Genomic DNA, 9,845 nt, shown 5'->3' with positions numbered 1-9,845 from the left:
GTATGGTAATATTTTCCACATGACCAGATATGTTAGGTCATGAAGACTGCAAACGAATAATGTCTCTTGAATGGTTTACAACTGTCACATGATGTCAAGATGTGCAGGCACACACAAACATACATATGTGTGTGTGTGTGTGTGTGTGTGTGTGTGTGTGTGTGCATATATATCTTTATCATTTATCTTTTACACATTTCACTCATTGGACTGTGGCTATCCTTAAAGGGTTTAGCCAAAGAAATTGACCCTAGTGCTTATTTATTTTACAGTCTGGTATTTATTCTATTGGTCCCTTTCAGGGAATTGTCACATTATGTGGACATAAACAAACCGATACTGGTTATGAGGCAGTGAGGGGGACAAACACAAACACACACAACAGATTTCTACACAGTCTTCATCAACTAAATTCACACACAAGGTTTTGGTCGGCCCAGGGATATAGTAGAAGCCACTTTCTCAAAGAAGATAAAATTGTAGGTATAAATTACCCTACACTTAATCAATATACATTTGAGATTTCAAGTAGTGATACAAGGATATTCCTTTAAATGGGCATATGACCAATCACTGTTGAGGAGAGATGTATAACTAATCAAATTGACTACTCACTTTTATTGGGTTTTATTTTATTGATCTGGTATATTGTAGCATACCTTAATTTGTCTCACTCCCATATCTGTGCAATGACAAATCAAAAACTGCTCTTCTGAAATATTCCATTAATCTGTTAGCATTCATAATTCTAATGGCATTTGATGTGTTGATATGTTCACATAGAAATAATGAAAACAGGCAAGTGTTTTCATTATTAACACCACTACTATTATTATTATTATTATTATGTTTATGATTAATATTATTATATTATTAATCAGTAGGCTTACTTTTATTGCTTGTTTTCACTGCACAACTGAGCATAGCTCTACATGCCATGAGTACATGTTGTGTTTTTGTTTGCTTTTCAATTTTCTATTGAACTGGAAGTACTCTCTGTAGTAGGTATGTTGTGTCTTTAAGTGCTAATTTCTGTATCGTGTGTATACCCTGTTGCTGCTATTATAGAAAACGATTTCCTGTGCAACATACGTTTGCATTTTCTGGGTACCAATGATAACTTAATCTGGACAAATTTCAATAAAAATACCTTTATAGTAATTTATACTCAACCAGTTTGAATACCAATGGGTTAAATCATTTTCTTAAATTAACAATTTTCCCTGAAAGTGCAGACATGGCTGTATGGTTGAGAAGCTTGCTTTGCAACCATGTGATTTGGGGTTCAGTCCCACTGTGCAGCATCCCAGGCAAGTATCTTCTACTGTAGCTAATGGGCCAACGAACATACACACACTTTTCAGCACCCCTTCCTATATTCATCTAACAAATGTTAACATAGGAAAACAGATGTATAAAAGTAATGAAACAGTATATATTTTGATAGTACAAACAGGAAGAAGAGTACTCACTGTGTTTGGTAAAGACTATTTGGAGGTGAAGTTTCATTCTGTTATTACTCTAAATTTAGTAGCCTTGGTTAAACTAGTGGTATTCAACTTTGGCCCATATGAAATTTTGTTGTTAAAATCTATTTTAATTTTTTTAAAGCAGTTCCAAATAAAATTTAATTATAAAAATGCTGCAGGTTTTTTTTTATACACAGCAAATGGCTATGGAGGTCCAGTAGAGTTAAATGGGAATCAAAGGAGCCAATAGGTTGAGATTCACTGGGTTAAACCAATGAAGACTGAAATAAACTGGAAACACAGCCATTTCTATTCTTAAAGTGAGAAACTCTGAGTATGAACTAATAATGTATTTTGTATCTGATTAATACTGAAAGTATCTGAAATATATCAATAATAACTTAAGAAGTGCTATTTTTTATAAATTATTTTACTTGTTAAATGATAGATATAAAGCAGTTACATTCGAGTGTATATACATTCAAATATAACTGCTTTATATCTATCACATACATACATACATACATACATACATACATATATACATATATATATATATATATATATATATATATAACATATTCATGCATTTACACACATTTACAAATGCATTCACATTTGCAAGCATACATCTATGACTTGATTCTTTTTTAATGTAACAATATATTAAAATGCGATGACACAACAGAGATTGTATAATATGGATTTGTGTAAATTAATCCATTGCATTCAGAGCAGATGGCACCACTAAACATACTCAATAAGCCATAAAGCATAAAACTAAGTGATAGATGATATCTGTATCTCAGATAATGACACTGAAAAAACGTAACACTATTTTAGAATGACTCTCCTATCATCCATTCTCTCTCTCTCTCTGCTTTATCTATCCCACTACTCTCATGTATACACAACAAATTAGTTTCAAAAATAATTTTCTTACTAGTCTCACTAGGCTTAAATTTTCAGTTTCATAGTCTACCATTGTATTAGTTGGCACCATTGATACCTTTCACTTGCATTAAGAAGACAAAAACAAAAAAAAGTGGCGGGGGGGTGTGTGATAATAATAGAATACTGAATGGAAATGAATATACATAACAGTCATGACTGTGTGGTTAAGAATCTTGCTTCCCAGCCATGGCAAGCATCTTCTATAATAGCCCTGGGCCAACCAAAGGGTCATGAATGGGTTTGGCAGATGGAAACTGAAAGAAACCTATCGTGTGTGTGTGTGCATGTCTATCTATATATATATATAGATATATATATATATATATATATATGTGTGTGTGTGTGTGTGTGTGTGTGTGTGTGTGTGTGTTCTTCAGGCTCTTTACACTCTGAACTCAGAGTGTAAAGAGCCTGAAGAACTATCATGAGGCATTTTGTTCAGTATTCTAATGATTTGCCATTCCACTATCTTTACATAGTGGCACCGACTTGAAAACTACATGAACAGCACCATTGTTAAGAAGCTTGCTTTGCAGCTGTTCCGTTTCAGACTTACCCCACTGTGTGGCATTTTTGGAAAGCATCTTTTACTAAAGATCGGAGTCAATCAATGCCTTGACTATGCATTTCGTTGTCAGAAACTGTGTGGAAGCCTGTCATGGTATGTGCGTGTCTGTGTGTGTTTTCCCATGCTGCTTGCCAACCAGTGTTGGTTTCATTACATCACCATAACTGAACAGTTCAACAAAAGGGTTGGATAGAATAAGTATAAGTACCAAACTTCTAAATAAGTACTAGTGTTGATTTGTTCAACTAAACCTTTCAAGTGCTGTCCCAGCATGGCCACAGTCCAAAGACAGAAATAAGTAAAAGATAAGAGATGATAAACAGAGTTGTCTTTCCATTAAAATTGCTTATTTTTTACTCGCCCTTCTTTACTTCTTCTTGCACCTTTTCTCTGTCATCTCTCTTTTACTTTCTCTTTCATTTTGCAAAATGAAAGAGAAAGTAAAACCCCCACTCTTCTTCTCTATTAAAGATAGCTATGGAAATAGATAGCTGAGTTTATGTAATGCTTCAAATTTTCATAATTTTTTTGAAATTTTTTTTTTTGCTTCTCTTTATTTTTCTTCTTCATTGTCTTCCTCTTCTTCTTTCCACCTCTTCTTCATCCTTCAAAAGTATATTAAAAATAAAATGGGTGAAGTAGAGATGGGATTGTGTTATCTTGAAGATAGAAACCTCATCACTGAAACAGTTTTAGTAACTGTGTGGTGCAGTGTGTTGTGTGTGGGGCAAGTTTAATAATGAGGGGGTAATGGTGTTTCTAAGAATGTAGTTGGTAAAAATGAGAGAATAAATATATTCATGTAGTTACTTTTTATTTATTCTATCATACATTTATTTTTGAAAATTTTTCTTTGCATTTTAAATTTAAACTTTTATTTACCAAAACCATCTGAAATTTGGCAGCAGGTTCCTGAACATACTGGTAGTATTTTTCTGAAATAATCTACAATTTCATCATCAGCATCTTTTGTTGTTGTCTTCATCATTATCATCATAAATATTGATCCCTACTACTGGAACAAGACCTTAAATCGAGTGGTATAGCTGATTAAATCAATTTCAGTTTTTGACTAGTGCCTTACTTTATTGATATCCATTAAATGACTGGTACTGTTTCTTATCAACCTTGGAATGATGAAATTAATGTTTCATTCCAGTGGGATTTGAATTCAGAATGTAAAAGAGGGCATAACTCAATACTGCAAGGCATTTTGTAGTTGTATGTTTTATTAACTGCGAAATATGATTTATTAACTGATGTTTTATTAACATATTTTCTCAATGACCTGAGGTTTTTGTCCTAATGCACTTGTTTAACTAAGGTTCAAAGCAAAGAGGACTTCTTGCATAAAGTAAGAAATAGAGAATTCTAAAATATTCTGAAAATATTGATAATGGCACTTAACTTAGAAGTAGCCATGCTTATAGCAACTTCTTTTTTTCTTTTAGCTTACTTAAAATAATCTTCCACAACAGCATAGATATTACAGAATTTTTCATATGAGTACTATAAAGATTTTATATTCTACATCCCTAGGCTTTGCACTTGATTTTGCTTGTCCTAACTTTGCTGAAATTAATCTAACTAATACAGACTCTACTACTCACTTTAACTGTAATTATACATTCCCTAAAAAATACCCTTTGAGCTCTTTTCAATAAAGTAGATAATGTATTAATATTAAGTACAAACAGCTAACCCCACTAGTGCATATACTGTACTTACAGGTATTTCTTTCATATTTCACTATAATCAACATACCTGTTCATTCAAGAAAATCACCAGAAGCACTTCTGTTTCACTTTCTAGTTATACTTAGAATTTAAAGATTTCAAATGCACAATATAACTAAATCTGAAAAATTATTTCTTGCTCTAAATTATTTGCAAGGAATAGAAAACTATGCAATCTCTGTGCCACAGAGGCTTATAAAATAGTCTTTGCTAAAATAGGTTTGTACCATCATAAAATTTCAAGACAAATATTTTCAGCATCTTTCTTTGCCTGACAGGTAAATATCTAAGTAGAAAATTTCAGCTTCCTATTTGACTTGTATTATTTTTGCCATTTAATGATTTACAGCACACATATATATTTAATCAATTTTTTTTACAATATTTAGTGTATATTGATAGGCCAGTTATTGTAGTGTTTGTCCTGAGATAACATCACTTATGGATATGCTTTGTTAAAAACAAAATTAATAATCAGAGGAAAACAAAAAGAAAAATAACTCCTACAATGATCAGTGAAAATGTCAGATACATTTCAGCAATTTTGGGCTTTTTCAGTGACATGTACTCATAACCAGGCATATGCCTGGATAAAAATTCATCAGTCCTGATATAGGTAACAATAAATACTGAACAAGTCCTGATATAGGTAAAAATTCATTGACATCACAAATAGCTGAATAAAAATCTTGTATATGCAATTGAGGCTGTATTAAATTAAAATAGTTATCTTAATATCATACTTAATGTCTATACTTTGCTGATAGGCCAGTTGCAGTGGTATCAGTCCATTTCATGACTGACAGTTTTTTATACGTAATTTTTTAATGTTCTATTCAATATAATAATTTCCATTTTTTTTTTTGCTAAATTAATCTGTTACTTTTTTTTACCTAATCTAATTTATTTAGTAATTCTCTCATGTTTGCTAACTTGGTTAATACATTACCATCCTTACTCAGGTATGGTTATCTCAGATAATCTCTCTTTGTGGCCACCACTTCTTCTCTTGTTACATCTTCACACTGATGATCTACGTAACCAACACTTAACCAGTATCTTGCTCTACATCTCTATTCATGATTGCAATGAGTATTTGTGACTTTCCCCAATTCCACTAGTCACCCTATCTACTTACCCAAAGTTTCTGTCCTTTATTTTACTCTAACATGGATGCATCTCTATTTTTTATGTTTCAGTCATTATACTGAAGCCATGTTGGGGCACTACCTTAAAGGGTTTTAGTCAAACAAATTGACCCTCATACCTATTCTAAGTCTGGTAGTAAGTTTATCAGTGTCTTTTGCCAAACCCCTAGGTTGCAGGAATATCAAGCTGTTGTGAGAGTCAGACATAAATGCAAACACACACACACACACACACACACACAAGTTTCCTCACAGTTTTCATCAACCAGGTTCACTTACAAGGCATTGATCAGCCTGAAGCAAAAGTAGAAATACTTGTGTAAGATGCTGCTTGTATAGGTGCTCAATGTGCCACACGTCAGGTGTTGAAGTGGTCACAGAGCAATGTGAAAAGAACTGTTTTATCCAAGAACACAATGCAGTACCCAGTCCAGGAATTAAACCTAGTATCTTGCTATCAAGAGTGTAACACCATAACCACTAGACTCTATGTCCTCTCTCTCTGTCCCTCTCTCTCTCTTTCAAACACGCATATATATATATGTAGAATTATCGCTGTCGGTAAGTTTCATATTATTTCATTTGTATAGGTCTTTTCCTCCTGATGTTTCAATATTATGAAGTACTTTAACAGAATTTTAAGGGTCAACCAGTTTGAAATTTAACTATTACATTTTAAACAATTTTAGATGGATATTATAATTTAAAATTTCTTTAATAGGAAATGAAGTGAGATAATGTAACACTTTATATTACAGTTATTTTTCATCGTTATCATTTAGAGTTTCATTTTATGCATAAGTAATTAGGACTTGATGTTTTTGGAGATATATATTTCCTGTAAGCTTTTTTTCTGATATAAATTATGGATGTTATTAAGTATGGATGTGCTAATAAGGTGGCTGTTGTTGTACATATGCAAGTGTGTGAGAATTAGCTTTTAATTGCCTGGTTTGTGCTTAAGTGTATACATGCATTCTTATGCTTGTATGCATATGTATATTTTCTTATATATATATATATATATATATATATATATATATACACACATATATACATATGTGTGTGTGTGTGTGCAAATATGTGCGCAAATATATACACACACATATACATACGTATATGTGTGTGCATATGTATGCATACATACACATGCGTGTCTGTGTACCTCTTTGATCCTTCATTAATTTCTTTATTTTTTTTCCCTTTATTTTACATCACTGTCTCCCTTTTATCTCTGAATTCTATGAATTCTTGCAATGGTTATTTCCCTTTTTCCTGTAATATCCCTAATTTAAACACCTCACTTTTTGACGTTGCCTTTTCCAAAAACAATTTCTTGTGATATGATTGAATTTATTGTTTTTATATATTTCTTTATTCAATTAACTCCACCCCTTACAGTTATATATGTTCTTCTACAATATTTCCCCATATAGATCATTTCCCCTACCCATCTTGGCATTAATATATGGTGTTCGCTAGAGATATTTTTTTGCCATCCCTTTATTTTTTATTTAGTTAGTTAGTCTGGTAATTTTTCTGGAATCCCAATTTATATATATATATATATATATATATATATATATGTGTGTATGATGGGTTCATATATTCCTTCTACAGTTCTCTGAATAGCATTTTTAATAGCTAAAACAAATTGCATTTTTTAATGAAAATGTAAATAAATACTGTACCATCTGTAATTAGCATCAAGTTCTTTTGAATTTTTGATTTACTTGTCAAATGATTGTGTTCTCTTTTTCTCTCACTCCCATATGTACATACATACATACAAGTGTGTGTGTGTGTGAAAGAGAACATAAACATTAGACTAGGAAATCAAAAACTGTGGTTGTGTGTGAATGAATATGTGTATGTGAAGTTGTGTATGAGTGTATATATATATATATATATATATATATATATATATATATATATATATATATATAATACACATGTGTGTGTGAGTATATCTCTCTCTCACTCTCTCTTTCATATATGTGTAGGTGCATGTAATCAATAAACATTGAATGACCATTTTTTAATGTTGTGTGATTGAGACAGAATTTAAGGCAGAGTTTCTATGGCCAAATGCCCTTCCCATTGCCAGACTTCACCTAGTTCCAGGTGAGGTAATATTTCTTTATGACCATGGAAGACTGGAAACAAAAAACGTTGCTTGTAATGATTGTGATGCTTGTTTACAACAATCACATGATCTCAATTTATGACAATACTTCTCTGCAATTATTCTTTCATTTCAGTTTAATATTCCATGATAGATAGTACACTTCATGTCCCACTGAACACAGAAATTAACTTAATATTGGGGTGTAGTCCTGATTTGAGGATATGTTCTGTTTTTTTTTGTTTTTTTTTGCATGCTAACCCTTGTTTTCATTGAATATATTTATAGCGAACTCACTTTTCTATATTTGTGAATACACTGTCTTGGAAAGGTTCAGTAGCAAGTCTAGGCTTCAATGATAAGCTGAGGGCAACACTTTGGTTAAGATGCAAAGCAGCTAGATGATGGGGAACCCACTGAACAAATTTAGTCACTTTTCCTTGAAAAAATAACATAAATATGTCATTCTACAGAAAGGTGTTGAGTGATCCTTCAATTTAATTAGTGACTGTTTTTATATAACTCTACATTAGAAAAATCTTGTGTGTATATATATATATATTATTGAATATATATGCATGTGTCTAGAGGTATGTTTGTGTGTGTATGTGTGTAACATAAAAACAAGAAATAATGTGAGTACAAGACACATTCACAGTTAATATGATTAGGTTTGATGCTCAATGAAGAATGGAAAAAGTAAAAGTTACGGATGCTAAAGGAAATTACAAGCAAAAGAGGGAAGAGAGAGAAAAGAAGAAAGGAGATGAAAAAAAGAAACCCAGGAAGAAAAATGCACCTGGGTTAGGTTAGTGTGTGTTCAACCTTTTCATGCGTGTGTGTGTGTAAAAAATTACTAAGGGATTAGTAATCTGGGCAAAATACTTCTTAAGCTCTCTGCTAACTTTTGTTAGTTTGATGTATTTACATCAAACTAACAAAAGTCTTCTGATTGGTACAGAACTCCGGGTAATCCAAAGGCGAGATCTGAAGTTGAAGTCCATCACCAGTCGACTCTGTAAATACATGGTTGCATTAGCAAGTTAATGTGGTATGTTTTCACAGAGTGATATACAAAGAAAGGCATAAATAATGGATTTTACACATTTATTTATTTGTACGTCATAGACTTACAGTTGCTTCTGATATGCATTTTAGGTGCGTTCATAGTTCCATTTACTCAACCAGTTGAGTGATTTGAAAAAGTGAACGACCTTTACAAATGCCATCATCTTCAGAGTTCATGCAGCATCTTTATATATTGTTCAGTTTCATTATTTGTAGGTTCAGCAAAAAAAGTGTTCCATCCAATTAGAAATAAATATTTGATAAACACAGGATTTAAATGTGGACTACTATAAGTTCCATGCTCAGATACTTCAGTAATTAGATGAACTTGCATAACATGCCATGTTCGTTTTGAGCTTGAAAAATTGCAGGATGGTTCACAGCACATGAAACAAGCTTGTCTGACTACTGTACTATCTGAACATGAAACTTATAATAGCTAATGTTTAAATTTTGCATTTATTATATATAAATGTGTGTGTGTGTGTGTGTGTGTGTGTGTGTGTGTATCTTTATGAAATTACAGCTTGGAATAAGTCAAAGCATGTTACTCCATACTTCAGATAAGCGCTAGCAAAAAATCATATAGGTTTGAATCAAATGAACATGTCTTCTGAGTTTAAAATCTTCATAGTTTGACAGCATTGCAAATGACTCCCAACACATTTCAATCTATTTAGATAATGATTGCTCCTTTCTTTGTCTCATAACACTTGTTTGACCACCTCTCTCTCCATATATACAGAAATATATATATATATATATATATATATATAT

At 32.0% G+C, this 9,845-nt stretch overlaps 1 protein-coding gene across 2 annotated transcripts in view; it reads left to right on the top strand.

Moving 5' to 3' along the window:
* LOC106883333 (putative protocadherin beta-18) overlaps positions 1-9,845 on the top strand; it is a 335,715-nt gene that overhangs the window by 190,144 nt on the left and 135,726 nt on the right. The gene's annotated exons all lie outside the window — the stretch shown is intronic.

Source organism: Octopus bimaculoides, chromosome 14, assembly GCF_001194135.2.
Source record: "Octopus bimaculoides isolate UCB-OBI-ISO-001 chromosome 14, ASM119413v2, whole genome shotgun sequence".
NCBI lineage: Eukaryota > Metazoa > Mollusca > Cephalopoda > Octopoda > Octopodidae > Octopus > Octopus bimaculoides.
This window is presented reverse-complemented; position numbering and strand designations above follow the sequence as displayed.